We start from the raw sequence: 27,254 nt of genomic DNA, 5'->3' as shown, positions 1-27,254 counted from the left end.
ACTGGAATTGAAAAACAAAATGTGGCAGCTCATTTGGAAATGTTCCCTTCTTTCACCTAATCCAGGGGTCAGCAACCTTTACTAACAAAAGAGCCATTTTAGGCAAAAAAAAAAAAGAAATCTGTCCGGAGCCGCAAAACATTTGAGCATTGTGATGAAGGTAACACAGCTTATAGTCTATAAATATATAGTATATAAGTCTAATGCAGCGATGGCCAAAGTGCAAATGTACTACGGAGTATTAGGGCCACATTGAGGGGAAAAAAATCGGAGATTTACAAAATAAAGTCATAATATTACGAGAATAAAGTCGTAATATAACGAGAATAAAGTCATAATATTACGAGGAAAAAGTCGTAATATTACGAAAATAAAGTCATAACTTTACAAGAAAAAAGTCGTAATATAACGAGAATAAAGTATAAAATAACACGTAAAATGAATACTTTATAATATTGACTTTATTCTCATAATTCTACAGCTTTTTTTCCTCATAAACCTATAACTTTATTCTCGTAAAATTATGACTTTATTCTCAAAATCTCCAATTTTTTTTTTCTCAATGTGGCCCTAATACTCGTCGTACCATAGACCTACAACAATGATAAATAAAATTGAAAATGTAAACAAAAAAACAGTTATTCATTTCCTCAAATTAAAAAAAAAAAAAATCCACAGGGAGCCACTGGAGAGCTGCATGTCGCTCCGGAGCCGCAGGTTGCAGACCCCTGACATAATCAGTTCAAAAATATCTGAAATTAAGATGCAAAATTGTCAATTAATTTGCAAAAAATCTTATATAAATAATAACAATAAAATATATGTATATTTTTTAATCAGCTATTCTGTGTGATTTTTTGAAAGTCACTTCAGGTGACCGATGATGATGTATAAAATAAAATTGCCCTTTTCTTAGTGTAAACGTGGAGCTGACGAGGCACCGCGACGCACTGCACGGCAGCACTGAGCGCGGTGGAAACGACGCGTCTCGTTCAGAGTGAGACCTCTTCATTCTCTCCTCCTCTCCTGTGACGCTGTGACGCTGGTAGCAGCAGCAGCAGACTCGCTGCCGGTTCGATCCCCTCACTCCGCCCGGCTGCCTGCCTGCGTGCTGCACACCGCCTAGAACCGGGAGAGACTATAGCGAGACAGAGAGAGAAAGAGAGAGAGGGAGGGCGCATAGTGCGAACTATAACCGCAGGAGCGGATCTAGTACCTGAACTGTGGATTTAAAGGAGAGGGGAAAAAAGACGGACGAGTCTTAGCCGTCAGTGCTGCCAGTGCGACAGGGAGCTGCTCCAGACTGCTGTCCAGTCGACAAGGTAACCAAACCTGTCCTTCTTCTTCTTTTACGCATGGTAACCAGGTAACGAGCTCTAGGTCCCTGGAGGAGATGTGTTGGTTCAATAAAAAAGAGGAGCGTGTGACCTCCAGTGGGGTGGTCATCATCATCATCATCATCATCATCATACAGCATCCACGGCCATCATTAGATATACAGTGGGTGAACTGCATCCTCCTCTGTCTCTCCTGAAACTTCCAGTCTGATGATGCTTGTCTCCAGGGTTGAGGGCTCCACAGAGACACACAGGTCTGCCAGCAGTGGGCTAAATTCATGTTTTTTTTTTTTTTTTATATACCATTAACTGCATCATCTGAAGGGGCTGCTTTTTTTTTTTTTAGGGTGCTGGAAATGGGTGCTGCCATAAGAGCTATGATGATGATGTCTGTATTGGAAATATAAAATATGGATCATGAGATCTTGCAGTGCTCAGCTTAGGGCTTTGGTGTCTCTAGCTTCTTATGTGTATGTGTGTGTATTTGGAATGACACTTGGAAACACACTGTGCGGTTTGTGGGTCCCTTCAGTGTGGCTTTCCATGTCGCCTCATGTCTCAGTGCATTCTGTCCCTGCATGACATTCCTCTCTCTCTCTCTCTCTCTCTCTCTCTCTAAAACACACACACACTTCAATTACTGATTTAAAACAAACAAACAAATCATCCATGTAAAATACCTCAACCTGAGGCGTATAAGTAGCCCGACATTTTAAGGACATTCTGCGAGTCATGATAATGCACTTGGGCTTTTTGCGTGTCATTTAAACCTGCAGTAGGTAGAACGTTTTTTGGCATCATTGGGCAGAAATTCTATAATAACCTTTCAGCATATTGTAATTCAAGTGTTCTGAGAGAAAACTAGACTTCTGCTCCTCCTCATGGCTCTGTTTTCAGGCTTTAAAGACTTTGACCAATCACAGGTCATTTCAGAGAGAGAGCGTTCCTATTGGCTGTGCTCCGGCTGGTGGGCGGTGCTTGGTATTTCTTCAGCAGATCTCAACATGGCTGCCGCGTCACAAGCTTTCTAATTTTTACAGTTAAACCGTGCACTACAAGATGATTCTGAAAACATTTGAGGAGAGAAATAGTCATTAACGTAACAGAATATTGATTCATATTTGATCAGTGCTGCCTAGTTTGACCGTTTGGTCGGAGTTTGCGAGTGATTGACAGCCAGCTCTTGTAGACGGCAGCTGGACAGCAGACCTCAGATCAGCTCTGACTGTTTGTTTTCCTCTGGTCTGTGAAATCTTGCAGATGCCAGAGTACCCGTCTCATGCACTACTGTTTGGATATAGCGACCGTTTTTCTAAAAATAACTTTTTTTAATCATATTTGCTCCATTTCTACCCACTGCTTATTTAACATCATGTCATTCGTGGACGGGCTTAAAATAAGTATGTAAACGAAGTAAAATATGTACGTAAACAACGTAACATATGTACGGAAAACACATCACAAACGTCACTAACGCAACCTTTCAATAGGTCAAAAACACTTTCTGACGCCTCCTGGTTGAAAGTCCTGTGTTTGTTGGACCCAGCGGTCCTTTCTCACCTTTTTATCCTACGTCTCTAGCTCTGAGCGCAGCGTATTCACACGGATGCGTTTGCGTTGCGGTCGGTACAGACTACATGGCGTGAAATGACACGCCCAATGCAAGAACGGCGTTGTTATTGCACGCAAAAGGACTTACAAATTGCTGTGTCATTCATTCAGTGGATATCCACGTCTGCTAAAAAATCCCCTCTTGTCTTTTTCTTTCTCTGTTTTGCATGTGTGTGTGTGAGCACATGTGTGTCTGTTTCTGCGGGCAGCAGAAGCATCTCATTCCCAACAGATGTTGAGAGTGAAGCTGTGAAATGCATCTGTAGTGAGATAGAAAGAGCCCTGTAGGACCAATGTAATTGTCACCAGATACTTAACTCTGCCTCTCTCTCTCTCTCTCTCACACACACACACACGCACACACACACTTTCACACTGTCTCCGTGTTTCTGCTGTTGACTCCACATTCTTTGGCTGTGACAAGCGGGTGTAGCAGCCAGAGACCTAGCCAAGTGTGTGTGTGAGTGTGAGCATCGGTGCATGTGATTGGGTGGGTGCACGCTTTGCTCTTCTTGCTCAATATCTGACACTGTGTGTGTGCGTATGTGCATTTAAACATATGTGTGTCCTGGCTCACCGTATACCTGCGTGTGTGAGTATAACCGACAGTGGCCAACAGGGAGCTTGACCGCCTCCACCTGTAACGGACCCCATTCTTCATATGTAAAACCTCACATCTATTTTTATTGCTATTAAATAATTCAGAAACGGTCTCAATAGTCACCTGTTCATCCGGCGGCCTCCGCTCGCGCCGGTCCTCCTCCTGCGGGTTTCCGGTTGTGTGTGTGTGTGTGTGTGTGTGTGTGTGTGTGTCGTGTGTGAGAGAGAGAGAAAGTAGATTTATCACCTTCCTAACCATTTCATCAGGTGAAGCCTGTTTTCCCCTCTGAGGGAACTCCAGCCTTCAGGCTCTGTTTGAAAATGCTGATGTGATAAAGATTCATTGCCGATATGAATTTAACGGCGGCACAGAGATCCCATTCATTCCACGGACGGCTGACGGCATAACATGGGAGACATTCTAATATATTTGCAATTATTTTGTTCTGTTAGTGAGCTCATTAAATGGGGCAACTCTCTACGTATTGTTATATGTGAAGTAGTGTTGTCACAATACCACATTTATAACCTTGATACCTGCCTAAATATCTCGATGCATGATACTGAAACGATACCAAAAAACCTAAAACATCAGGAAAAGGGAAATAGGTTAGATCCTTGCACAGATAAGTACAAACAGTAAGATGTTTTTGTTGAGTCGCCTCTTAGCGAAATGCTCCGAGTGAATCTAAGTTCCCTCTGGTAAGCAGTGATGCGGTGTATCTGTAGGGCCTTTATTGTGAAAGGTAAGAAAGAAAAAAAAGCGAAGTTGTAATGTGCCGCCGCTGCCGTTGGCAAGGTGGGAGCAATAAAGAGTTTGCCGTCTTGGTTCAGACTACGCAGCTTCCATATTATTATTTCATGACCTTCATAAGTAGGCTTATAGGCGCAACTCATGACCTTCGGCTACAGTACTTCAGTGCCGTATTTCACTTTGTGCTTTGTCTGCTTTGTCGACAAGCCATGGATGGTCGGCGAGAGCACTTGTAGCATGCATATGAGAGAAAAGAACTCAGTCAAAACCGAGTATACGGCTGGACCGTATGTGGTCAGGATGTGAATTTGTGGCTAATTTGTTACACAAATAGTTAGTGGTCATGTCTATAATGTTTTGTGAACAGTTTTTTTCCACTTATATCTTAATGTATGATTGAAAGACAACTTATAATGAAGCAAATTTCATTCAGTTATAGTCAATGGTAACATTTACTAGTCAGTACATTATACATTTTATACAAGGTGAAAATATATTAGTATGCAAGGTTAAAAGTATTTCAGTTTTTTATAAAAGCATGTGTATCAAAAGCATTCATCATATACGTGGTGTGTTACAATATATACATACTTCGCAAAAGTTTATAAGCATATGCTGTCATCACTGACGTTGTTGTTGCCGTATTTATTCCTAGATGGAGTGTTAGTGGAGCAGCTCCAATGTTAGCATAGACTGGTACTGATCGATCCGAACTCCATTCAGAAAACAAGTATTTTAAAAGTTGTTTGCTTGTCGTCTTGCGGAGAGACTTGACAAATCATGAATTCAGACTTTTTACTAATCAGCATCATTATGTAGTTATTTCGGCACACTTTTGATCCGTTTACAACAACGTTGCTGCCGTATTCATGCCTAGATGACGTTTTGTTGAGTGTTGATGGAACAGCTACGATGTCAGCATAGCACGGCAGTGATCAATCCGAACTCCATTCAGAAAACAAGCATTTTAAAAGTTGTTTGCTTGTTTTGTTGCGGACAGACTTGACAAAGCACAAATTCGGTCTTTTTACAAATCAACATCATAATGACGTTATTTCGGTATAATTTTGATCCGTTTATTGCAATCAAATCACAGCACGTTATGAACCCAGACACAACGGCGTTTGGTTTTCTGACATATCTGGAACTTCCACAACATGTACAAAGCAGCAACAGTGGTTATTTCTTCCATGGCTGATGGAGGAAATGGTGGAAAGCGAGGCAAAACAATTTGCTTCGCGCTTGGTTGTGAATGAACGGTAACTCAATACGAAGCAACTGCATAACGTAACTTAAACAAACATAAACAATAGCACATGCACAACAACAGCACAATGTAATGATACATTGAACCGCTGACACGCTCCCTAGAAAACAAAAACACGGAAATGTTCTCCGCCTTTTCATTTTGAAAGAGCAACGGCCAATGAGGAAACTCCAACAGTCGGCCGACCAATTCTGTAACTTCATCACTCACTCAGTCAGTCAGTGGGAGATTTTTGTGTTTGTAGGGCTGGCCCTTTGCAGTCCATCCAAAAATAACAGTTGGCATGCTCACTATGCCTGCAGGTGGTGGAAACACACACGCACACACTGCCCCACTGTAAAACAATGTCATTCTTAGTAGTACCAGTACTAATAAAATGCGGTACAGTACCGTGTTCAGTGTTGCCAGATTGGGCGGGGTTAAAATGGTTTTCGCCGGCTTGTGATAATTTGAACTACTTTTTTGTACCATTTGGGAGGTTATCCCCCCAATTAAAACGTAGAGGCTACAGTCCAGCGAATCTGCCTTTCCTCTCCTCCAGTTAGTATCGAGGTTGACAGGGACACCGTCCATGTGTCCATTCTGCCCCAACTTTAAGAAGAAGCTGAAGAGATTGTGCAGGGCACTGAGTCGGGTATAGGCTCGACCGCTCGGCACGCTATGATAGGAGGACAGATCGCTGACAAAACCAAAATGTCATTTCAGTTCATCACAACAAGCCTGAAAGTGTTTTCTAGAAAATGAGTTCCACAGTCATGAATGTGTTATAATCGCTTCCATCTGATCACAGAAGTGGTCTCTGTTTAACGTCACATTGCACAAGAGACTTAGTGAAAATTCCTTTTCAATAAAGTCACCGTGGTTCTGTGTTTGTCTAAAACATACAGAGGACTGGAGTTATGTCTTCTAGTGATTCTAATTGGGGATCAGATTGGATGTCAACAATTGAAGGGACGACTGACGATTGCTTTTTCCTACGCCGATGTTGGTTTAGAGACCTGAACTTACTTTAACAGTCTCTGATGTTACGAACTAGGGCTAATCAATGGATTATAATATTTCATTGCGATTAATTGCATAATTATTCATAGTTCATGAGGATTAATCACAAATAATTTTTTTCATCTATTCAAAATGTACCTTAAAGGGAGATTTGTCAAGTATTTAATACTCTTATCAATATGGCAGTGGGCAAATATGCTGCTTTATGCAAATGTATGTATATATTTATTATTAGAAATCAATAAACAACATGAAACAATGACAAATATTGTCCAGAAACCCTCACAGGTACTGCATTTAGCATAAAAATTATGCTCAAATCATAACATGGCAAACTGCAGTCCAACAGGCAACAACAGCTGTCAGTGTGTCAGTGTGCTGACTTGACTATGACTTGCCCCAAACTGCATGTGATTATCATAAAGTCTGTAAAGGGGCAGCCCAGTCTCACGGTGTTATTATTGCATGAACTTTGGCAGCCCTATTACGAACACTATCGCACATTACATTTGAATGATTAATAAAAACGCTAAGTATATAAAATTAGCTTTCAAAATCATAGAAAAATCATCAGTATTCTCTGCTCTGAGACGCTGGGGGGCGTGTCGCTGAAGGCCCTGAAATCTGAAACCTCACATCCATGGCTGAAACCACACCCACAAGTAGGGGAAGGTGCAGCCTGTCAGGATTCCTCAGTAGCGGCGAGCGAAGAGGGAAGAGCCCAGCGTCGAATCGCCGTCTGACGGGCGAAGTGGGGAAATGGGGCCTGAGTCCTTCTGATCGACGCTCAGCCCGTGGACAGTGTGAGGCCGGTAATGGCCCCCGTCGCGCAGTCTTTCTGGGGGATTCAATTCTGCGCGTTTAGAGACAAATCTCTGAATTTCCTTTACACGGCCCTTTAAGAAATCTGCCTTTGAGATGCTTCGCACTCCCGTCAGGTCCAGAAGAATTGCATCCCTGGTACCTGATGTAGAGAAAAGAAAAACGAGTACTGTTCCGTTTTCAGAATTGTGGCATTGACTTTATTGCAGGATAAATCTTGACTGATGTTCCATCAGTGTTATCTTTATCTCATGGTCTCATATTGAGAGTGTAGGCCATAGCCAGTGTCTGAGCATTACAGCCTCACTACAGACACACTGGTGAGCTTATAAACTCTTAGTCCTTTTCCTTGTTTGTTTTATCATAATGAAACTTACAGATTGCTGAGGTTATACTTGGTAGTAACTCTTGCTGTGGAGCACTGGAATCCTTTTCTCTCCTGTATTTGCACGTCATCACGAATCAAAATGACCTCTGACATGTGTTGACCGTGAAGAGTTCAGTAACTATGCCTGCTCTTTCCCAGGCGCTGAGCTCTAGTCAGACTGAATGGACTTCTGTGACTGGTTGATCCCGTTGGACTCACAGCATACAAGGGATTAGTCTAAATAAGTGATATTATAGTTGTTCATTAGCTGTAGCTCTCCTTTCATGAGGGAAGTCAACCGAACGCGTCTTTGTAGCAACACCAGATACTCGGCAAAGAACATATTTCTATTAACTTGTCTAACATAACTATTATTCATCTGGACAAGCTGTCTAAAAACACTTTATTTTTGTATTTCCTGTTTGCGGTAACTGCCGCGGGGAACGGCTGTCGAGGGACAGGGAGAGGTTCCACACACTCACACACACACACACACACACACACACACACACACACACACACACACACACACACACACACGCCCAGGATGATTTGACAGGTGAAGAACAGTGCATTTTCCGCACTGGTGGTGCTGCAGCTATGGGGGTGTTTGCAGCAAACCTTTCAGAAACATCAGAGGTTATAAAACCGGTTTGGATTTGGTTGCATACATTACAGATTGCAGGGCTGCAACCAATGACTAGTTTGATAATCATCGACTATATTCAATGTATCGCCCACTCCTAATAGGGAGGATTTCAAAACCAAAGCGGGAGGTCTTGGGGACCATTCTCCATAAAAATATGAGTTTCAGAGACTTTGTTTCCTGCATTCTGGTAACTTTAAAAGAGTGAAAATAACAAAATAATAAATACACTGCAACTGCATTTTTAAACTTTGGATTTTACCTTTAACTCCCAGGAAAGAAAACTGAATATTTGCCTCTCTGATGTGAATCTCTGGCATTTAAACCAATATTCATCCAGTTTTATTCATTTTTTGCTCCTGCTTGAGTATTTCTTTCTCTTAGTACTCTTCATTTCTCTCTCCCTCTCTCACTCACTGAAGGTCCTTTCAGACACAACGCAACAAGGACACCACTGCGCTCTGAAAGCTGTTATTTCCACGACGGCTTTCCGCTGCATCGAGCAAAGCCTGACTTTGGGCGCTGCATGCTGTGGCGAGCGCAGCTTAAACATGAGCTCAAACTGCGCTGTGTCGTGAGCATAGGCTGTTATCTTCCGCCAGGGAAACGACAGTTGGTGTAGCTCTAGTGTCGTCCGGGTGGAAACAGTAGGGATTATACACACTGTTGAGTTCTGGGAGTGTCCCGGGAAAATCGGGAGGGTTGGCAAGTACGAGTGAGGCAGCGAGGTGCAAAACTGTGGTGGAATCATTCACTTTGTGATACAAGCACCAAATCTCCCACAGGGGACTCATCAAGGGTTAGTTTACACCGATCAGCCATAACATTATGACCACTGACAGGTGAAGCGAATAACATGGATTATCTCGTTACCATGGCACCTGGCAGTGGGGGGGATATATTAGACAGCAAGTGAACATTTTGTCCATGTAGTTGGGCCAGCGTAAGGATGTGAGCGACTTTGACTACGGCCAAATAGTGATGGCTAGACGACTGGTTCAGAGCATCTCCAGAACTGCAGCTCTTGTGGGATGTTCCCGGTCTGCAGTGGTCAGGACCTACCAAAAGTGGTCCAAGGAAGGAAAACCGGTGAACCGGCGACAGGGTCAGACCCGAGGCTCATTGATGCACGTGGGGAGAGAAGGCTGGCCCGTGTTGTCAGATCCAATAGAAGAGCTACTGGAGCTCAAACTGCTGAAAAAGTTAATGCGGGTTTCTGATAGAAAAATGTCAGAACACACAGTGCATCGCAGTTTGTTGCGTATGGGGCTGCGTAGCCGCGGACCGGTCAGGGTGCCGCGTGCTGACCCGTGTCCACCGCCAAAAGCACCTACAACGGGCAAGTGAGCATCAGAACTGGACCACGGAGCGATGGAAGAAGGTGGCCCGGTCTGACGAATCCCGTTTTCTTTTACATCATGTAGATGACAACGAGTTGGAGGTGTTGACTCGGCCTCCAGATTCTCCAGATCTCAATCCGATCGAGCATCTGTGGGATGTGCTGGACAAACAAGTCCGATCCACGGAGGCCCCACCTCAAAACTTATACAGGACTTAAAGGATCTGCTGCTGACAGCTTGGTGCCAGATACCACAGCAGACCTTCAGAGGTCTAGTGGAGTCCATGCCTCGACGGGTCAGGGCTGTTTTGGCGGCAAAAGGGGGACCTACTCAATATTAGGCAGGTGGTCATAATGTTATGGCTGATTGGTGTATGTAAAAATAGCATTAGCCACTTGAAAATCAATCTGTAATGTTAATTATATGAATGAATGTCATGGAACTTCCGGGGTACACTGGTGACAAATGATATCTAATTAGTCCGCTGTCAGATATGCGCACCTGAATTGATAGGATGTGGATGTGAGGGATGCACTTTACAATACCGATACCTGGGCTCTGGGTTATCGGCCGTTACCGAGTACCGATCCGATACCAGCGTTTCATTAATCAGCTGTATGCCTCACTGTGTGGAAGTGACTGGGATCATTCTTTTATGTGTAAGGCGACACCAGGCCTGACTTAAACATTGTTTTCCTAACTTTGTAAAACAAAATGTAACAAATACATGGATATCAAATTTACTGATTGTTATTTATTATTAAAATAATAAATCATACACCAGCAACTTGGTAGGAATTACAACTCAAGTGTAAATATTTGTAATACAGCAACATATTGGTAAAAATATGGAGTTAATATTCCAGTCTATAATGTATATAGTTTATAAACATAGAATTGAATGGATCGGCCTCGTTGTCACCGATATCCGATCCAGCTATTTGAGTCAGTATCGGCCCGATACCCGATATTGGTATAACCCTAGATGTGCCAGCGTGGGAGAGCTGAGCCAAAGGATGATGGAGATGGGGCTTTAGTCATACGGACGGTGTACACAAGACTTGAAAAACATGATGGCCTTCCAGGCAGGATGTGTATGGAGCCAGGCATCATGTATGTAGGTCACAGTACCTGAATCCTTGTGACTGGAGGTGGACAAAGCATGGCAAAGGATGAATGGGGGATTTACTGGATGACTCTCCAACTATTGCAAAGTCTTGCCAAAAGCTGTACTGTAAGACCGAATGGCATGGAAGACGCAAATGCTATCTGTTTGGCCTGCTTATCTGCTTATAGTAGCATTAACCTGAATTGACAGAGAACTTCTTGAAGTGCTTTACGGGGGAAAACACAGTTTAACACTCTGAAACCTGCTTCCTCTAAACTTTATTCCACCAACAGTTCATGCAGCTGATAAGCGAGGCTGACATTACACATTACCTTCCAATTGCCACCTGAATGAGGAAGCACTTAAATAAAGATTAGGAGGGCTAGCTCATTAGCCACCTCTGCTATATTAGTGTTAGGCCGACCGGAGCGGATCCCTATAGGTGTTATACTCGCATCTACATTAAGGTGTTTAGCTGACATGATCATAACATATTTCTTTTGAATATTTCCCTCAGTGTTATCTTTGTGTAGCCGAACTTTTTATGGACTTAAGTTGGTCGAAAAAAAGTCAAATCTACTTTAAACTCTAACTGTGTGTATGTGTATATAAAACAAAACAAAATCTAAACGCTATGTAAACCTCTGCACTCGTCTTTACTACAAGGAGCTCTGTGCTTTATTGCCCTATAATTAGAGGCCAGCGAGAAGCTCTTCTGCCGGTCCCTCTTGTCTTTGTCAATATTATTATCCTTCCTAGGAAATGTGCCTTCCCATGCATGCAAATAAAAAAAAACATTGCACATAAGTCCAGTCCTTCCACATGTTTTGCTAAATTGACAGCAACTTGCTGCATTTTCAGACTGTCAAACTTCCACAAACGATACAGCCAGATTTTTGAATTGTCAAAAATTGAGACAACAGTGCATCAAAATGTTTTACTGTAATCAGTACTGTAAACAGCTACGGCAAATTCTTGCTAAATAAAGCTCCAATGTTCATGAACATTAAAGGTCCCATATTGTAAAAAGTGAGATTTTAATGTATTTTATATTATAAAGCAGGTTTAAGTGCTTTATAAATACTGTTAAACTGTCAAAACGCTTAACATACAGAGAAATAAACACAGCCCGTATTCAGATATTGTGTGTTTGAAATAAGCCGTTAGGATTTCTGCCCATTTGTGATGTCACAAATATACAATATATAGATCATTACACGGTTTTAAACATAAACATTCTAAATGTGTCCCAGTTTATTTCCTGTTGCAGTGTATGCAAATATCATCAGCTGACAGGACGTAAACATGGACCAAAGCTGTTGCCTAGCAACGTAATTTCATTGCAATTCTGTTGAAATGAGCTAAAATGGAGCGTTTCAGACAGAGGGTAAATACAGGCATCTTCAGGCAGACAGTATGAGGAAAATAAAGTTGTTTTTTTAACATTAATGCATGTAAACATGTTCTAGTAGAAATACAAAATACAAGTAGGAACCTGAATATGAGCACGATATGGGACCTTTAATGCCAAAATGTTGAGGTCATGGTAGATGTAGTGTGGTAAATTTCAGTTTTTATCTCAAAAACTGCATTTTTGACACCATTTTGAATTCTATCCTCATGTGAACCTTTGTCCATTGTCACCAGTAAATACATCTTTAAACATCAGTTATGGAGCAATCAATCTTTGTTAAAATACGTACATTACAGACATTTCTATGTTGTCTAGATGAAGTACGCAAATTCTCAGAACTGTGTCTTGATGACTCAATTTTTGACGCTAATTTGAAATCTGCCTTTACATGCAGCCCTGGCGATTGACTGAGTCACAGTGTGAAGTAGTAGTTTCTCTCTTGGCAGTATTAGCTCACCAAGAAAGTGACCTCTGTTATACAGTCTGAACCAGCATGACCAAATATTATTTTTTGTTTTGTTTTGTTTCCTTTTTTCTATCTGAAAGGTGTTAGGTGTCAGATGTGTAAACTTGGCACGACACCAGCGGCCTGTGACAGAGCGGCCTATTTGTCAGACAGGACAGGCAGAATGAGTAATGCTACAGGATATTTTACCAGCTGACATGAAAATCAATGTAGTGGTTGTAGAGATGCCACTCCTAAATCTACTCTCTCCAGGGATCTGTGTGTGTGTGTGTGTCTGTCAGACTGTCTGTGTGTCTCTTTTGTCTAAAACTCTCATCGTTTCTCTCTCCCTATATACAGGTAAGATGAGAAGGAATGTGCCACAAAACAGAGGGAAACACACACATACACATTTAAAAGGACTCTATATAAGAATCAGAAATTGCTTGTTAACACCGAAACCTGTGACCGTTAAGTCAACGAAAGTCAGCGCCCTGTTGCTCGCGCTTGTGCTCGCTCTACATAGACATGATCGCTCAAAACAGTGAGGCGACACACGTCAGCTAAAACCACAATATCACTCTATATTTCACCTGCTTGGCAGTAATGTTAGCACCAGCACCTATTAACACAGATCCTCAAAGAGCTTCCATTCTCCATTAATTCAGTCACACATTATTCACTGCACACAAACTTATTAACAACATAAACACAGCTGGGGGCCGTAACCGGTGAAAAGAGTCAGTCTGGAGCCTACACCTGTTTGCTTGCTACTTGTCTTTTGCTTCCAGATTTGCTTCCTTTTTGGACCAACCCAAAAAATTTCTTTGACAAAGAACCTCCTCGACGAATACCATTTGGGCTGGTTGCTCGTGGGTCTTGCTGCTGGTGCAAAGGCAAGCCTCAAAGAACCCTCTGCCAGTCAGCCTCCAATTTGATTTCCTTTAGTGATTACTATTTTCTTTCACACACACACATGCACACGTCATAATAGAGAGTGACCGTATAGCCTCTAAGACATTCTTGTAATATTCTAAAAACAAAAAATGTAAAAAAAGGTGAACGTTTTGTGCTGACCATGGTTTTATGACCAACATTTTTAGATGTGAAGATATTCTGAAGAGAATGTAAGCTCAAAGGTCGGAACTTTTAACTGCATCTCATGGTCCATGAAATTACAATGCATTTTAAAGGGCTGCATCATTCACTGAATGAAGACAGATATGTAGTTAAAAGCTATGAATCATTAGTTGGTAGTAAGTGTATTAAGTCTGTAGTGGAGTGTATTAGATCATCATAAGTCAAGTGAAGTGAGTGAGATATGAAGCAACATCACACTTCATTAAATAGTCTGACCCTCTTCAGCCTGATTTGGCAACTGGCTTTGTATTTTGCATTAAAACAAAAGGAATTACTTTATTTTCCTCTAGAAAGACATGAGTGGTGGGAAGTATGTAATTACATATATTTAGTGTACTCTAAAAGTGCTTGTAATTAACTTGAGTATTTCCTTTTTAGCCTTCGCCTAATGTTAGCTGGGAAAGGCTCCATCGGCGTTTGAGTTTTGTTGGTGTGCGTGCCAGTGTGCAACAACCGGCGCAAGAACTATGCAGACCCTTATTTAACCTCAAACAAACAACATACATTATAGAGAGAAATTATTAGCATACGAACATGAGGATCATCTGCCTCAGGATCTACAAGGTCTCATCATCAAGTTTGTTTGTTTTTTTGACAAAGTGTTCTTTAGATCCCTGTGAGCTTAACGAGACAGAGGTCGTTGTGACTATTAGCATCTGATAGTGTGTGAGCTTGCATTAGGGAAAACAAAGGTTACGATATTGTAACCCTAGTTCTATAAGCACAGGCGGACTTTGGTTTTGACAGAGGAGTTTAAAGCACAGGCGGAGCACAAGCGTTCATCCACTGAGATTTGCATAAACGTAGCCGGCCAATCAGGACATGCCTACTGAATATGTGCATTACCACAGTATATAAGGCGGCGTCCAACGCCGCCCTCTTCAGCGAGTGGCGCAGGAGCAACAGGGTCCCCTTGATAGAGGACTCCACCTGTGCTTATAGAACTAGGGTTACTTTGTTCTAACTCATGCAGGCTCCGCCCTCTACTGGTCTCTCTCCATCCTTGGAGATGTAGCGGTCAGTGGGCAATTGCCGATCGCCGAAGTAAATGGATACCAGCTAGCACCGTTTATGCAAATCTCAGTGGGCAAATGCTTGGGTGTGATTGGAGGAGAGTATTACCCATAGAGGTCCAGTAGAGGGCGGAGCCTGTGTGAGTCAGAACTGAGTTCCATGCGGAGAGAGAGTGAAAAATGAAACTGTTATCACACAAAACAATTAGAAACATTAGAATGAATTTTAGGTGAGGTTTATTGCCAATTTCTAGCTTGGCAAGATAACACAATACCACAGAGCCAGATACTGTGGGCAGCTCTGCCAAGCCTGCGAGGACACACACTGATTCACAGGCTGCCTCAGACCTGATAACAGACAGCATAGTGTGTGAGTGTGTATGTGTGTGTGTGTGTGTGTGTGTGTGTGTGTGTGTGTGTGTGTGTGTAGTAAAGTTTTATATGTCTCAAGTGAAACTATTATTCTGAATGAAATATAGGCAGTGCTTTTCGGTAGATTAAATGTGTGTTTGTTTGAGAGAATGTGAGTGTATGTGTTTCTGTGGTAGCTTGTGTCTCATGGCCAAACACTTTTAATGACATATGGGCACCGCCTGGCTGACTATATTAAGTCTGTGTATGTGTTGGCTCGGAGGTAGAGTCGGTCATCCACTAATCACAGGGTTGGTTCGGTCCCCAGCTCCTCCTGTCCACATGACCTTGGGCAATACATTGGACCCCCAATTGCTCCCAATGGTCAGACCAGCACCTTGCATGGTAGCCTGCTGCCATAGGTGTGCAACTGTGTGATTAGGTGAATGAGAGGCCAGTTGTACACTCTTACAAATAAAGGTGCCAACTAGAACCATATAATATTCTTCGGCTTGGGAGAAAGCTTTTTGAAACCTGTCAGAGGGTTCTACCTAGAACTAGGGGTGTGCGATATGACGGTATTAGATCGTTAACGATTAAAATGTCTCTACGATCTGCCTTTACAGCGAGATCGTAAAATCGTGCTACAGTGTACTTTCTTCCAGTTGCGGTTGCTGGTAGTTTCAACTTGGTGTCGTGCGTCAGTGCAGCGGCTTTTTCGCTTCCTAGTTTGGTGCTTATTTGTGTGAATGCTGGATTTACTTGTCGAGTTTTGTCAGGCAAAGTATGTTTATAGTCGTCAAGACTTAATCAACGTCAGATTACAGCACATTACTGCCGTTACAAGCGAATTTCAAAGGACGCACAACATACCGGCGGACATCGCCAGATCACCGGGGTCTACGTGGATTGTCATCGGCTCCGAGAAGCGACGTAGGCGGCGTAGAGAGAGGAAGCAGACGGAGATGCTGGGTGGGGCTGCTGGATAGGCTAAAGAAGCATCCACACAAACCGCCGCTACCAAGCATCTTACTCTCTAACGCCAGATCCATTGTTCACAAAATGGACGAATTGGAGCTACAGAAGGCAGCTAACAAGTCCGCCAGGAACTGCTGCGTGATGTTAATAATTGTCTTTCAAACCAGCATGAAAAAAAATTGTGAAAAGATCGTGGATCGTGATCCTGACTGAAATGCACACAAGAACCTACACAGGGGGTTCCACATATAACCCTTTCATATTCCAAGGTTTCATCTAGAACCCCCCCAGGTTTCGTTACGAGGCTCCTAAAGGGCCGGGGCTGATGTGGGGCAGTGCAACCTCCAACAATCACGGTTCACAATCACAGTTTTTGGGAGTGTGGCTGGGAGGATCTTTTAACACACATGCTTTCAACAATCCTTGAAGAACTCTTTGTTCCAAAACGGGGTCTTTGGATGAAAAGGGTTCTTAATGGAACCCTTAGTCTTAAAAGAACCCTTGAAAAACCATTTCTAACTAGAACCATATACGATTCTTTTTCTTGGGAGAAAGCTTTTTGAATCCTGTCAGAGGCTTCTACCTAGAACCCAACATAAAGGGTTATACCTACAACTAGCTGGGAAAGGTTCTGCCAGGAACAGATGCAGAGAATTCCTCTATGGTGTTATGGTTCCATTCAGAACCCTCTCCAGAGGTTCTATCCAGAACCTTTACACATTCTAAGGGTGCACACAAGAACCTACCCAGAGGGGTTCCACAGATAACCCTTTTATATTACAAGGTCATCTAGAATCCACCCAGGGCCGGGGCTGACGTGGTGCAGTGCAACCTCCAACAATCCCAGTTCACAATCACAGTTTTTGGAGTGTGGCTGGGAGGATCTTTTAACACCCTAACCCTTTCAACAATCCTTGAAAAACTCTTTGTTCCAAAATGGGGTCTTTGGATGAAAAGGGTTCTTAATGGAACCCTAAGTCTTACAAAGAACCCTTGAAAAGCCATTTCTTCAAAAAGGGTTCTTCAGAAGCAAATGGTTCTCAGTAGAACCTCAGCCCTTCAGAAAGAGCCCATTTGGAATCCTTATTTCTAAGAGTGTAAAGCTCTTTGGATAAAAGATAAAAGTGCTGTATGAATGCAGCCATTTGTGTTTATGCATGTGTGGGCGATAAATGACAGCTTGATCGACTGGAATAGAGACATTTTAAAATGTGTGTGTGCTGCGTTAAATGGCATCAGGACAGTGTTTTTATGTGTCCCAGAAAATAACTGTAATATGTCTATTGTTCCATCCCCCTGTTTCAGTACTGCTTCCCAAGAAGTCTTGGATACATATGATGGAACAAACAATAAATTAAAATACATAACATTCATTAACAGATGCTTTTGTCCAAGGCGACTTACAATTGGGGAATTTAAACTCTATAGGAACGAGAGCTAGATGTCATCAAAAAGGGAAATTGCAAGTTTGTGGGTGGAAGTAACACATTCCATTTACTCTCGTTACCGTAACAAAGTACAAAGTCATTTGTGTTTAATTGTCTGTGCTTTTTTTCTGGTTAAATCTATTAAGGCTACGCTGAGGGAGGTGGTTGTATAATTGATGCGCAGGCTGCAAAGTGCCATCTATAGAAAAAAGGAATATACCGTCGGTCTGAACAAGAGCTCTGTGATTTACTGAGTACATTTAAACTGACCTACTTTTTACTTTTATCGCAGTGCATTTTGACATAACAGTTCTTTTATTTCAGTAAAATATTCCACCCTGAGTAGGTGCTACCTTGGGGTGCTGAGGTGTGTAGTCTGAAACCTTTCCTGCTCATCCTTCCTGCAGCGAAAGATGTGCAATGACTATGCTGGCCTGGCTTCAGTGGGAAGTTCATTCCACTTCTGCGGGTCAGAAAAGAAAGGAAAAGCCTTGACCGAGACGAGTGACCACAGGGTCTCTCTGGAGTGACGGGGCAACACATCGTCCAGAGGCAGAGGAGGGTTTGATCATGGCTTCAACTAAGAAAGAAGCAGTTCACTGTCCTTTAGGACAATTCCAGAGTCTAGAACTGGATGTGAGCTGCAGAAGGGAGCCACTGTGGTGAATGGATGAGGGGAAGTGGTGTGGGACAACTTTGGGAGGTTGAACACCAGATGTTCAAGAAGGTCGCAGGTTCAAACCCTGTGTGGAGTTTGCATGTTCTCCCCGTGTTAGCGTGGTTTTTAGGCTCCCTCCCACAGTCCAAAGGTTAGGTTATTTGTTGACTCTAAATTGGTGTGAATGTGAGCATGAATGGTTGTCTGTCTCTATGTGTCAGCCCTGTGATAGTCTCGCGACCTGTCCAGGGTGTACCCCGCTTTCGCCCAATGTCAGCTGGGCACCCTGAACAGGTTAAGCGACTACAGATAATGGATGGACGGATGGAACACCAGACAGTCAGGACGCAGATTCTGGAACAGCTGCAGGGTCTGGTTGCAGGAGGGAGTTGCAGTGTGACAAGCACTTGAGCCGTCTCCTTAGTAGTGAGTAATGGGAGAATCCTCCTGATGTTGTACAGAAGGAATCCGGAACCACCACCTTGAGCCTCACTAAAAGGTGGGATGAAAAGGTGGCATCCCACTGCCTCCCCGATCTCTCTCCAACCTTGTGTCTTTTGCATGTCTTTGTAGTCTAAACAACGCATTGAATCGTACAAGTGGGGATAATAGTCTTGCACCTGATTGCACACACACAAGTGATGCGCACACCTGCCCAATCATTGCAAACTGAGCACGGTGCAACGTCTGAAAGACAAAATAGCGGCCGGGGCCTGCTGGATTGTTGAAGGGTTAAAGCAGGGAAGCTCCTCTCCGGGGGCTCAGAGCGCTCCGATTGAGCGAGAATGAGTCACACACATGTTTCCTAATGAGCTGACAGGACACATCAGAGCTAAGTGTGTCAGTGTGTGTGTGTGTGTGTGTATAAAGGCATATGTAGTCCTATGCCAATATGTGCACGTCTCAGCCACTTCAAATGTGTGTGGCTGTGTGTGCATGAGTGATTGCGCCTTAGGACCCAGCAGAGTATTGAGGCCAGTTGAAACAGGGCGACATCAGAGGTATGCAAATAACATACACCAGCAAGACGCACACACTCACTTCTCTCTCCACCATTTGAATTTCACTACAAACTTCAGTGAAGTACATTTTTTCCTGGATGTGCCCAGTTCTCCCTGTTCATTATAATTACACCACGGTCGACCGGTCAGCTGCATTGCTGGACTCCACCATCCAACCATTCCTCCTCTATATATAAGATATAAGATAAGATACTCCTTTATTGGTCCCACAGCGGGGAAATTTGCAGTGTACAGCAGCAAAGGGGATAGTGCAAAAAACAAGAAGCATCAGCTAACACAGTAAAAAAAAAGAGCTAAACAAAGTGAAACAAAATATGAACAATTTAAATAGAAATAAATATAAAAATAGGAGCAGTATATACAGTATTGACAATAAACAGACTATTAACAAAACTGCACAAGTGGAACATTTATATTGCACAGTGAGAATGAAATTCCACCTGAAAGCATTGCACGGTATGAATTACACCTGAGTAGTATTGATATTGCACAGTCAGTGTACAGTATAGTGCAGTTATTGACAGTTTTTGGTGTGTATGTAAGTGGTCTACTGGGAGCAGTGCTGGTTGTGGAATCTGACAGCTGCAGGAAGGAAGGACCTGCGATAGCGCTCCTTCACACACTTTGGGTGGAGCAGCCTGTCGCTGAAGGAGCTCTCCAGTGCTGTGATGGTGTCCTGCATGGGGTGGGAGTCATTCCCCATCACGGATGACAGCTTAGCCATCATCCTCCTCTCTCCCACCACCTCCACTGGGTCCCAGGACAGAGCTGTCCTGGGATGGAGTGAAGGCTGGCCCGTGTTGTCTGATCCAATAGAAGAGCTACTGTAGCTCAAATTGCTGAAAAAGTTAATGCTGGTTCCAATAGAAAGGTGTCAGAACACACAGTGCGTCGCAGTTTGTTGCGTATGGGGCTGCGTGGCCACAGACCGGTCAGGGTGCCCGTGCTGACCCGTGTCCACCGCCAAAAGCGCCTATAATGGGCCCCTGAGCATCAGAACTGGACCACGGAGTAATGGAAGAAGGTGGCCTGGTCTGATGAATCACGTTTTCTTTTACATCATGTGGATGGCAACGAGTTCAAGGTTTTGACTTGGCCTCCAAATTCTCCAGATCTCCATCTGATCGAGCATCTGTGGGATGCGCCGGACAAACAAGTTCGATCCACGGAGGCCCCACCTCGCAACTTATACAGGACTTAAAGGATCTGCTACTGACGGCTTGGTGCCAGATACCACAGCAGACCTTCAGAGGTCTAGTGGAGTCCATGCCTCGACGGGTCAGGGCTGTTTTGGCGGCAAAAGGGGGACCTACTCAATATTAGGCAGGTGGTCATAATGTTATGGCTGATCGGTGTATATTCACCTATTTTTGTTTTCCTTACCTTTTTTTTATCCATCTTTGTTGTCCTTGTCCCCTAGCTGTTATTTCCATTTCTGTATAAGCACATTGAGAGAGATGCATATAAGTTTAAATACCTTGTATGTAGGCTATGTAATCGGCAAATAAATCTGATTCTGATTTGTTTTCTGTATCTATCCTATTGATTTGTAGCATATATACCGTAGGTATTGATCTGCCCACTCCCAGAGCATTTGAGCGGAACATTCTGTTGACTTTGAGTGGATGAGATCTGTCTGTACCTACTTAAACCCCTTCAGCCAGTCTTTAACTCCCCTCCAGCATCACATCCTGTTTCTGCTGTCTCACCTTGAAAACTCATCAGGATCATCAGAGCAGGCAACACATTAATCCCCCCCCCCCACTCCCCCACAGGGCATTAAAGGAACAATCCACCCATGACAAACACACTGTAAACAAAGTGGGTACTACTTTGTCTTGCTCAAAGACACTTCAACATGGAAGATTTACGTGGAATCAAACCTGTGACATCGCCAACCGACGATCCAAAAATGTTCCTATAAAATGATCGCACCACAGAGAGTTGCTCGTTGCCATGGTGAACTTCAGAAGGTCTGAGCCCCAGGTGTGTGTGTGTGTGTGTGTGTGTGTGTGTGTGTGTGTGTGAGCAAGTGAGAGAGAGAGAGAGAGACATTAAATTTGGTCAGATTTTCAGCCAGAATCTTCTCCTCCCGATGCTCACGCGCCCGCTGCTAGCCTCAACCTGTGTGTGTGTGTGTGTGTGTGTGTGCCTAAAGCTTTGTGTGCATGTGCATGTGTATAGCCCTGTTCAGCCCTGTTGGCATTAACATGCTCCCCTAGTGACCCAAACACAAGTGGACAGCTTTAAGTACGTCTGTTCACACCTGCCATTAGAATGTGTCTCCACATGCGTCTCCAGTGACCAACTTGAGATTGGATCTCACTTCCCCGCTCTATATGCAAATAAACACGTAGTAAACACACGGCTAATACAGCGGACGTTATGATGTAATATTACATGAATGTCTGTAGTAATATCCTACATACTCGTGAATTCGGGTAATAATAATACAGGCTCTAGACCCCATGGTGGTCAAGCGGGCGGGTGGCGCAGTGAGGTGGATGGAAGAAGAAGACCTGAGAGTACGGATGGAGTTTGTTGAGATGCAGGAGTTCAGAGAGGTATTGGCGGGGCGAGGTTATGGATGGCCTTAAAGGTGAGGAGCAGCATCTTGAAATCAACGCGGTATTTAACCGGGAGCCGATGAAGATGCTGACGAACATGATTAATGGAGCGGGTTCTGGTGATGCTGCGAGCAGCAGAGTTCTGGACCGGTTGAAGTACATTTTATTAACATCAAAATAAAAGGTTATTGTACCGGCGGTCCATGGGGACGTCCGTGCCGCCGACATCGCTGCCTTTGCCAGACAACAGCCTGCAGGGGTACAGAGCTCCAGAGAGTCGGTGATGATAGCGGTGTGTCAGCTCCGTGTAAAACGCCGGAACAAAAAAACGCCGACACATCTCCGACGGTATGATAATAATACACTTCCCGTGCCTGATCTGATAGTCTGTTGATATGTAGTCTACAGATAAGATATATTCTATTGTACCGACAGAGTACAGTAGAGCACAGAGGTCGTTTTCGTGCTGCGAGGCAGACGAGAGTTCGTGTCTGCATGTCTATTCACATGAGGAGCGCAGTGAGACCCCGTCAGTTGAGTAGACGGTCCTTAACGTGGCCCGGGACACGTTCGCGTACACACTGCTAAAAGAATGTGGTCATATGTGGCCCAGACCACCTCTGAATGTGGTCTGAGTGATCCGATCTCAATGCGTCCTCAATGCATCTTGAGTGCATCCAGACCTGCACTTACAGCTGTCCACTTGTCATCCGATCACTCAGGACGCATGTTAGTACCAGGTCTGAACAGGGTCTGTGTGTGTGTGTGTGTGTGTGTGTAAGAGAGAGAGAGAGAGAGAGGAGCACCGAGGGCAGCAGAGCTATACACCAGTCGCTAGTCTGCATGATAATGAGCTGTTAGGTGGCAGGCCTTACCTTGCACATGCACAGAGTGACAAAGCTGCGTTATCCTTTCCTCCCTCATATGCATTTCTTCTTCACCCCCCCCCCACTCCCCGCCCCACACACACACACACACACACACACACACACACCATCACCACCACCTTCCTGCCATGTCTTCTTTCTCTTTCCCTCTTGTTGTTTTTTTCAGATTTGCTCTTATCGTTTCTGTCTCGGAGCTTAGCCCTTTCTTCTCTTCAGTCAAGCTTCTCTTCAGTCAAGCGTGGCACACACACAAACACAAATCATACTCTGGAAACACACACACACACACACACACACACACACACACACACACACACACACACACATACGCATGCATACATTTGTATTCACACACTTCCTCTTGGATGTGTGTGTTTATCTGCCAACCCACATGCACAGTCCACCTCTTTTTCTTTCATTCAGTATCTCTGCCTCTGCACTGTAAAAAAAAAAACGGTAATTTTCTGGCAGCTGGGGCAACAAAACATTACTGTAAAATAACAGGAAAAATAACACATCAAAATACTATACTTTGCGATAATTGACATACAGTTTGTAGCTTTAATTTCACATGATATCTTATGCATTTCTTGACTTTTGAATGCTTAATGAAGGATATTTACACCTGTAAAAACAATAAAATGATCTGTAAAGATGGTCTAACACAGCTATAATAAAAAATGAGGGGGGGGGGGGCTGTGTGTGTGTGTTTGTCAAGATTTGTTAAAGCAGTCATGGCGAAGAGAAAGAGGATAAGAGAGAAGAGGAGGAGGAAAGGGAATGAGGTTGAAGAGGAGTGAAGGGGGGGTGGGGGGGGATAAAGATGGAGACAGAAAGAAAGGAGGGAGGAGAGGAGGAGAGAGGTAGCCAGCAGGGCAGGATGGGTCTTTGTGTGTGTGTGTGTGTGTGTGTGTGTATGTGTGTGTGTGTGGTGGGAGTGTTAGCAAGTGCAGCCAAGTGTAAAGAAATAATCTTGACAAAGCCTGGAAATGCTGCAACTCAGTAGTGGCCAGAGCCAACACACGCAGCTCTAATGGTGATATATATATTTGTATTTCAGTGACTTAACGTGTGTGTGCTCATCATTTTAAAACACAACTCCTGTATTACTTGGTTTGACATTCCGTCGTTGTCTTGAGTAATAAACCACGATGTAATGAGTGAGTGGTGTTTCCTCTGCTAGGTCCAATATTTACTAGCTCGGTTTCAGGCTCCCCATAGCTCTGATTTTTGCAGCATATATTTTTTTGCAAATAGATCCAATGTTGTGCTCACTGAGAGCTAATCTATAACCCCATCCTCTCATGTTCCAGGGGCCAGATAAAAAGATACATCCACGAAAAAGTTACCAACAAGCCTGGATGAGACCAAAGCTATTGTACGGGTTGTTGTAAGTCGACTTCCCTAAATCACCAAAAATCCTACAAAGGAAAACGATATATTTGAACAAGCAGTTGACTTTTTGATCTACCCGAAAATAGTTTTACACAGAAATATATTTTTAAATCAAATTAAACCATTACGCCATCTGAATGTGCCCTGGTTACGCTAGTATTGAACATCTGATTGGACTTTGGCCCTGTTTGGATAGAGGAAGCCTGTGAACACACAGCGAGGTGAGTGGTAGACAATCGGTAATCATACAGGAAAATAAACATGTGGTAAGAAGAGTGAGGCAGAACTGTGCACCCTTTGGCGATCTACTACACTGTGCCAACGTAGTGGAATTGAGAATGAGTGAATGTGCGGCGCGCGTGTGTAAGTGCATCAGTGCATCAGTGTAGGTGTGTCATTTGTGACTGAAAACATGTGCACAGGCTGTGAACATTGTAGTACCAGATTGTGGAGTTAGACCGTTAAACTGTTTTTCGCCAGTTTTGTGTTCAGGATTTTTATAGGCAGGGCTGAAATCATGGCTCAATGACGCGCTGGAGTCATCCTTAACATAATCCCACCTGTCTTCACAAACCTGGTTTTTGAAAGCCAAAAGAGAAACCCAGAGTTATCTGAGGTTATATCGGCTAGATCAGTCGGTAGAGCATGAGACTCAATCCCTCAGGGTCGTGGGTTTGAGCCCCATGTTGGGCGTAGGCATGTACATCACTGTTTTTGTATTGTATTGTATTTTTATGATTGTAATGCATCCCATGTCCTATGTATATTTATTCTTTTTTGTAGTCTTTTTTGTTAAAGACTGAATAGTCTTTAACAAAAAAGAAAATGACAAAGTGTCAGAGTATGGAGTACCAGGGCCACGAATGTCTTTGAGACTACCAGGACTACAAAAACAAGCACTTTGTCCGGGCGGGGGGCGCTGTAAAGCTCGTGGCCACCTGAGCCTTTCCAAGCCGACCGACCGCCTTGGATGAAATGCGGGCGCTGGGGGCCAGCCAGTGCCGGAGAGAGGTCCCGCGAGGGGATCCTCCCACACCGAGCGGCCGTCCCTAACCCGCCGAGTTGAATCCCCCGGGCAGACTGCACCAGACGGGCGCCGTTACCGGCCTCACACCGTCCACTGTGTGAGCCTCGAACAGAAGGAATCAGGCCCACGAGCGACACCGGGCAAGCGGTCTTCCGTACGCCACATTTCCCCACTGGAAACGGCGATTCAACGCTGGGCTCTTCCCTCTTCGCTCGCCGCTACTGAGGGAATCCTGACAGGCTGCATCTTCCCCGCTTGTGGGTGTGGTTTCAGCCATGGATGTATTAAGAGAGGTTTCAGCGCCTTCAGAGACACCCCCCCCAGCGTCTCAGAGCAGAGAACACTGCTTATTTTTCCATGATTTTGAAAGCTAATTTTATATACTTGGCAGTTTTTTTTTAATCATTCAAAATTTGGCTGTGGTGCAACAAACCCAGAATGCATATTTATTTTTGCTTTACACGGACTTTAAGCCTAAAAAGTTCGCCACACTACCCTCAGGCAAACTCTGAACAGCTACGTTTCCATGGTAACAATCAGTGACACCTGCTGACCAGTGTTTCCATGGTAACAATCAGTGACCAGCGGCACCAAATGACAAAAAAGAAAAGCATAGGCATGGAAAGCATGGCTCATAATTAATGGTTTGTTAACAATGTTGTAGGATCCGGTATAAGGGAAAGAGTTTTTATTGGGCGCAGTTTAACATGTTCCAAATATACAGCAGCGAGGAGTGACTAAAGTACAGTACAGTAGATCAAAAGTACCACATTAAGAAGCCACAGCAGCTTATCTTTGCCACAGGTCTGAAGTTATCTTTGTGAAACAGTACAAGGGTACGCTTGAAACTAAGTAGTTCCATACAAAGTGTTGTCTAACCTCGTTTATGCCTACCTGAATCATACCGATAGGGATAGCAAAGGCTTTCAGACGGTCTCCTCAAATACATTTATAGTTTTACACTCAGTTGTTCACATGAAAAGTAAAGAAAATATTCTGCATTGATATGGAAAGAAGCGTTCTGGTTTCTGTTTTGAGTTTGAGGGCTCTGGTTGAATGCAGGTAAACAGTTTGTGTGGAGAGCAAAAGAGGCGGAATGCGTTGGCCGTAATGCAGTCTGAGAACCTGCCGTCTATCGTCTGATGATGATTTAGCTTTTTATTGGTTTCAAATTTGAAACGATCTAGTCATAGACGTTGTCTCTCAATTTGAACTCCAGTCTCGCATCTCAAGTTAATAATATTAATAATAATAACCAACGCACAAAAAAAGTCTTGGCCCGGATATTCGCTAGCTACACCGGGACCCCGGAAAGATTTTCCGTTGCCACCAGAGGCCAATGGGCTCTGAGATTGCATGAAAAGTGACATACCTGTAAGTAGCTGTTTGAAGAATGAAGAAAGAGAGTTCGAGAGGGTTCAGACTAGGGCTGGGCCTAAAAATAATATCGCAATATTTTTAGGCAATATCGCGATACACGATATATATCGCAATTTTTTTCAAATATCCTCTAAGCACTTCTTAAATGCTCGATTTTAACCCTTTGATGCATACAATCACACCAATATGCTGATTCTTGTAGTCCCTGCAGTATATGTCTGCCTTAAAACCTTCTTGTTTATATTCATTAGTGGTTTCTGTTGGAACAATTTTAATCACAAGTTAAAATTAACAGAAGAGTATCCAACAGTATTCACTTAATCCAAATACCAAAGCTGGACGTTCAGATCGGTAGTTGTGGAGAAGTGGGTCACATCTGTTAGCTGGTTGGCCAACTTTTCTCTCACTGAAATGTAGAACTCCGGTAGAGCTTTCTCCGCAAAACATTTCGACCAGGCAGTTCATATTTTGGATCAAGTGTCTTAATGAGTCTTTTGAATCCAGGCAGTTGTTTACAGCGGCCGTCATTTCTTTGCATTTTGCACTTTTTGTCATATGGGATTGCTTTGGAAAGCGAGGTAGCCAGAGTTATTTGCCTCTGGGCGGGTTCTGGTTGCTTTGGTCGTGTTCTCGTTTTCTCTCTCCGCTGCACAAAAACACACTGGCTGCATACGTCACACACTCGCCCAGGAGAGT

The 27,254-nt window shown here is 43.6% G+C and overlaps 1 protein-coding gene across 4 annotated transcripts in view; it reads left to right on the top strand.

Moving 5' to 3' along the window:
* The first annotated feature begins 947 nt into the window (after nucleotides 1–947).
* Nucleotides 948–27,254, top strand: part of LOC141781487 (junction plakoglobin a-like) — a 133,533-nt gene continuing 107,226 nt past the window's right edge. Inside the window, exon 1 of one of the 4 annotated variants that reach the window (XM_074657251.1) lies at nucleotides 948–1,322. The gene's annotated coding sequence lies outside the window, so the exon portion shown is untranslated. The remainder of the gene's footprint in view (nucleotides 1,323–27,254) is intronic. The other 3 variants (XM_074657252.1, XM_074657249.1, XM_074657250.1) reach the window with 3 other exon arrangements.

The sequence above is a fragment of the Sebastes fasciatus genome, chromosome 13, assembly GCF_043250625.1.
Source record: "Sebastes fasciatus isolate fSebFas1 chromosome 13, fSebFas1.pri, whole genome shotgun sequence".
In the NCBI taxonomy this organism is placed as follows: domain Eukaryota; kingdom Metazoa; phylum Chordata; class Actinopteri; order Perciformes; family Sebastidae; genus Sebastes; species Sebastes fasciatus.
Note: the sequence above shows the minus strand (reverse complement) of the source record. Positions and strands in the feature narration are given on the sequence as shown.